This window comes from Aristolochia californica, unplaced genomic scaffold, assembly GCF_029961685.1.
Source record: "Aristolochia californica isolate CCGP_79_NKW_82.1479 unplaced genomic scaffold, dmAriCali1.0.hap1 SCAF_9, whole genome shotgun sequence".
Lineage (NCBI taxonomy): Eukaryota > Viridiplantae > Streptophyta > Magnoliopsida > Piperales > Aristolochiaceae > Aristolochia > Aristolochia californica.
Genome location: NW_027182290.1, coordinates 19901588 through 19907823, shown reverse-complemented (window position 1 = coordinate 19907823; position 6236 = coordinate 19901588).

Genomic DNA, 6236 nt, shown 5'->3' with positions numbered 1-6236 from the left:
TCACAACGAAATAATAATTTTAGAGTTTATGTATGGAAAAAATTTAAAGCAATAACAAATGTAAGTCAAGAAAAATTATTCACACACCACAAATGAACACAAAAGTTTTGTTATCCAAGTTTGGGAAATTCCACTAGTTCAACTACCCCAATAGCTTGGAATTTTATTACAAAGAGATTTTTTTACACATGTTTTAAAAAATGGATAGGCATGCTAGAAACATGTTAAAGATGCAAATGACCTACGGATCTAAACCTTTTAAAGAGAATAAAAAATGCTCATTAAATTCTGATGTGAACATGCGGTGGGATATTTAACCGAGTCAAACAAGCCAATATTTATTCCATTTACAAAAAGCTGACCTAACTATCATTGATGATTGTAAAGTGATTTATCATGCGTAACTGGCTATATTTTTGTAAGGAATGACTTATGGGTTGGGAGTCAACACTCAGTTAAAAATCGCCCGCCTCCCCCTTTTCCCAACGATTGCAATACCTGACATATAAAAACTAAAAAGAGTTTACAATCGCTTAAAAATACAAAAACTTTTTGGAATTATCTCTTTCTACATTTGTGCATTTTGAATTTCTATTTTAGACAGATACTTTTTTCTTAAATCAAAACTTGAGTTTTCACTTTTCCCTTCATCTCGTAGACAAAAAAGTGATGAAAGGCAAATAGATCAGAACGAAATGAAAATTTTAGAGTTTATATTTGGAAAAATTTTAAAGCAATAACAAATGCAAGTAAAGAAAATTTAGTCACACTTGACAATTGAACTCAAAAGTTTTGTTATCCATGTTTGGGAAATTCCACTTGTTCAACAACCCCAATAGCTTGGAATTTTTTACGAAAGAGATTTTTATACACATGCTTTAAAAATGGATATGCATGCTTGAAACATGTTAAAGATTTAAATGAGCTATGGATCCAAACATTTTAAAGAGAATAACAAACGCTCATTAAATTCTCAAGTGAACGTGCGATGGGATATTTATCGAGTCAAACAACCATTATATTTCCCATTTACAAAAAGTTGACCTAATGATCATAGATGATTGTAGAGTGATTTATCATGCGTAACGGGCTATATTTTTTTAAGGAATGACTTATGGGTTGGGAGTCAACACTCAGTTCAAAATCCCCCGCCTCCCCCTTTTCTCGATGATTGCAAAACCTGATATTTAAAAACTAAAAAGAGTTTACAATCGCTAAAAATTACAGGAAGTTTTTGCAATTATCTCTATCTAAATTTGTGTAACATGCATTTCCATTTAAGAAGTTTACTTTTTTATTAAATTAAAACTTGAGTTTTCAGTTTTCCCTTCATCTCGTAGACAAAAAAGAGATGAAAGGCAAAAAGATCACAACAAAATGAAAGTTATATAGTTTATGTATGGAAAAAAATTTAAGGCAATAACAAATCTAAGTAAAGAAAATTTATTCACACACTTCAAATGAACACAAAAGTTTTGTTATCCAAGTTTTGGAAATGCCACTAGTTCAACAACCCCGATAGCTTGGAATTTTATAAGAAAGAGATTTTTCTACACATGCTTTAAAAAATGGTTATGCATGCTTGAAACATGTCAAAGATGCAAATTACCTATGGATCCAAACCTTTTAAAGAGAATAACAAACACTCATTAAATTCTCAAGTGAACGTGCGGTAGGATATTTACCCGAGTCAAACAAGCCATTATTTTGCCCAATTAAAAAAGCTGACCTAACAATCATAAATGATTATAAAGTGATTTATCATGCTTAACGGGTTATATTTTTGTAAGGAATGACTGATGGGTTGGGAGTCAACACTTACTTAAAAATCTCCCTCCTCCCCCTTTTCTTGACGATTGCAAAACCTGATATATAGAAACAAAAAAGAGTTTACAATCCCTAAAAGTTATAGAAACTTTTTGGAATTATCTCTCTATAAATTTGTGCATTGTGCCTTTCCATTTTAGATCAATACTTATTTCTTTAATCAAAACATGAGTTTTCACTTTTCGCTTCATGTTGTAGAGAAAAAAGAGATGAAAGGCAAATAGATCACAACGAAATGAAAATTTTAGAATTTATGTATGGAAAAAATTTAAAGCAATAGCAAATGTATGTAAAGAAATTTATTCACACACCACAAATGAACAAAAAAGTTTTTTTATCCAAGTTTGGAAAATTCCACTAGTTCAACAACCCCAATAGCTTGGAATTTTATAAGAAAGAGATTTTTCTTCACATGCTTTAAAAAATGGTTATGCATGCTTGAAACATGTCAAAAATGCAAATGACCTATGGATCCAAACCTTTTAAAGAGAATAACAAACGCTCATCAAATTCTCAAGTGAATGAGCGGTGGGATATTTACTCGAGTCAAACAAGCCATTATTTTGCCAATTTCAAAAAAGCTGACCTAATGATCATAGATGATTGTAAAGTGATTTGTCATGCTTAACAAGCTACATTTTTGTAAAGAATGACTTATGGGTTCAGTGTCAACACTCAGTTAAAAATCCCTCGCCTCGTCGTTTTCCTGACGATTGCAAAACTTGAAATATAAAAACTAAAAATAATTTCCCTAAAAATTACAGGCACTTTTTGGGATTATCTCTCTCTACATTTGTGCATTGTGCATTTCCATTTGAGATGTACAATTTTTTCTTAAATCAAAACTTGAGTTTTCACTTTTCCCTACATCTCGTAGACAAAAAAGAGATGAAAGGCAAATAAATCACAACGAAAAGAAAATTTTAGAGTTTATGTATTGAAAAAATTTTAAGCAATAACAAATGTAAGTAAAAAAAATTTATTCACACACCACAAATGAACTCAAAAGTTTTGTTTTCCAAGTTTGGGAAATTCCACTAACTAACAACCCCAATAGCTTGGAATTTTATAAGAAAGAGATTTTTCTACACATGCTTTAAAAAAGGGATATGCATGCTTGAAACATGTTAAAGATGCAAATGACCTATGGATGGAAACCTTTTGAAGAGAATAACAAATGCTCATTTAATTCTCAAGTGAATGTGCGGTGGGATATTTACCCGAGTCAAACAAGCTATTATTTTGCCCATTTATCAAAAGCTCACCTAGTGATCATAGATGATTATAAAGGGATTTATCATGCTTAACAGGCTATATTTTTGTAAGGAATGACTTATGGGATTGGAGTCAACACTCAGTTAGAAATTCCCTGCCTCCCCCTTTTCCTGACGATTGGAAAACCTGATATATAAAAACTAAAAAAAGTTTACCATCCAAAAAAATTACAGAATTTTTTTGGAATTATCTCTCTCTACATTTGTGCATTGTGCATTTCCATTTTAGAAGTATACTTATTTCTTAAATCAAAACTTCAGTTTTCACTTTTCCTTTCATCTCGTAGACAAAAAGAGATGAAAAGCAAATAGATCACAACGAAAAGAAAATTTTAGAGTTTATGTATGGAAAAAATTTAAAGAAATAACAAATGTAAGTAAAGAAAATTTATTCACACACGACAAATAAACACAAAATTTTTGTTATCCAAGTTTGGACCAAGTTTGGAAAATTCCACTAGTTCAACAACCCCAATAGGTTGGAATTTTATTAGACACAAAATTTTCTACTCGTGCTTTAAAAACTGGATATGCATGCTTGAAACATGTTAAAGATGCAAATGACCTATGGATCCAAACATTTTAAAGAGAATAAAAAACGCTCATTAAATTCCCAAGTCAACGTGCATTGGGATATTTACCCGAGTCAAACGAGCCATTATTTTACCCATTTACAAAAAGCTGACCTAACGATCATAGATGATTATTGTAAAGTGATTTATCATGCGTAATGGGCAATATTTTTATAAGGAATGATTGATGGGTTGGGAGTCAACACTCAGTTGAAAATCCCCCATCTCCCCCTTTTCCCGATGATTGGAATACCTCATGTATAAAAATTAAAAGAGTTTACAATCTCTAAAAATTACAGAAATATTTTGGAATTATATCTCTCTACATTTATGCATTGTACATTTCCATTTTAAATTTATACTTTTTTCTTTGATCAAAACTTCAGTTTTTACTTTTCCCTTCATCTCGTAGAAAAAAAAGAGATGAAAGGCAAAAAGATCACAACGAAATAAAAATTTTCGAGTTTATGGATGAAAAAAAGTTAAAGCAATAACAAAGGTAAGTAAATAAAATTTATTCACACACCTCAAATGAATACAAAAGTTTTGATATCGAATTTTGGGAAATTCCAGTAGTTCAACAACCTCAATAGCTTGGAGTTTTATAAGAAAGAGATTTTTCTACACATTCTTTAAAAAATGAATATGCATGGTTGAAACATGTTAAAGATGCAAATGACTTATTGATCTAAACCTTTTAAAGAGAACAAAAAAATGCTCATTAAATTCTCAAGTGAACGTGCGGTGGAATATTTACCCGAGTCAAACAAGCTAGTATTTTGCCCATTTACAAAAAGCTGACCTAACGATCATAGATGATTGCAAAGTGATTCATCATGCGTAACGGGCCATATTTTTGTAAGGAATGACTTATGGGTTGGGAGTCAACAATCAGTTAAAAATCCCCCGCATCCCCCTTTTCCCGACGATTGCAAAACCTGATATACAAAAATTAAAAAGAGTTTACAATCCCTAAAAATTAGAGACACTTTTTGGAATTATGTCTATCTCCATTTGTGCATTGTGCTTTTCTATTTTAGATGTATACTTTTTTCTTAAATCCAAACTTAAGTTTTCACTTTTCCCATCATCTCATAGACAAAAAAGAGATGAACGACAAAACGATCACAACACAATGAAAATTTTACAGTTATGTGTGGAAAAAATTTAAAGCAAAAACAAATTCAGGTAAAGAAAATTTATTCACACAACACAAATGAAAACAAAAGTTTTGTTATCCAAGTTTGGAAAATTCCGCTATATCAACAACCCCAATAGCTTGTAATTTTATTAGAAAGAGATTTTTCTACACATGCTTTATAAAATGGATATGCATGCTTGAAACATGTTAAAGATTCAAATGAGCTATGCATCCAAACCTTTTACAGAGAATAAAAAACGCTCATTAAATTCTCAAGTGAACGTGCGGTGGGATATTTACCCGAGTCAAACAACCATTAATTTGCCCATTTACAAAAAGATGATGCAATGATCATAGATGATTGTAAATTTACTTATGATACGTAATGGGCTATATTTGTTTAAGGAATGAATTATGGGTTGGGAGTCAACACTCAGTTAAAAATCCCTTGCCTCCCCCTTTTCCCAACCATTACAAAACCTGATATATGAAAACTAAAAAGAGTTTACAATCCCTAAAAATTACAAAAAGTTTTTGAAATTATCTCTCTCTACATTTGTGCATCGTGCACTTCCATTTAAGATGTTAACTTTTTTCTTAAATCAAAACTTGTGTTTCCACTTTTCCTTTAATCTCGTAGACATAAAAGAGATGAAAGGCAAAAAGATCACAACGAACTGAAAATTTTAGAGTTTATGTATGGATAAAAGTTAACGCTATAACAAATGTAAGTAAAGAAGATTTATTCACACACCACTAATGAACACAAAAGTTTTATTATCCTAGTTTTGGAAATTCCACTTGTTCAACAACCCCAATAGCTTGGAATTTTATAAGAAAGAGATTTTTAAACACATGCCTTAAAAATGGATATGCATGCTTGAAAGAGGTTAAAGATTCAAAAGACATATGGATCCAAACCTTTTAAAGAGAATAACAAACGCTCATTAAATTCTCAAGTGAACGTGCGGTGGGATATTTAGCCGAGTTAAATAACCATTATTTTTCCCATTTACAAAAAGCTGACTTAACGATCATAGATGATTATAAAGAGATTTATCATGCATAATGGGCTATCTTTGTTTAAGGAATGACTTAATGGGCTCCCTCTTTTCCTGAGGATTGCAAAACTTGATATATAAAAACAAAAAAGAGTTTACAATCCCTAAAAATTACAGAAAATTTTTGGAATTATCTCTCTCTACATTTGTGCAACGTGCATTTCCATTTAAGAAGTTCACCATTTTCTTAAATCAAAACTTGAGTTTCCACTTTTCCCTTCAACTAATAGACAAAAAAGAGATGAAAGGCAAATTGATCGCAACGAAATGAAAATTTTAGAGTTTATGTATGGAAAAAATTTAAAGCAATAACAAATCTTAGTAAAGAAAATTTATTCACACACCACAAATGAACACAAAA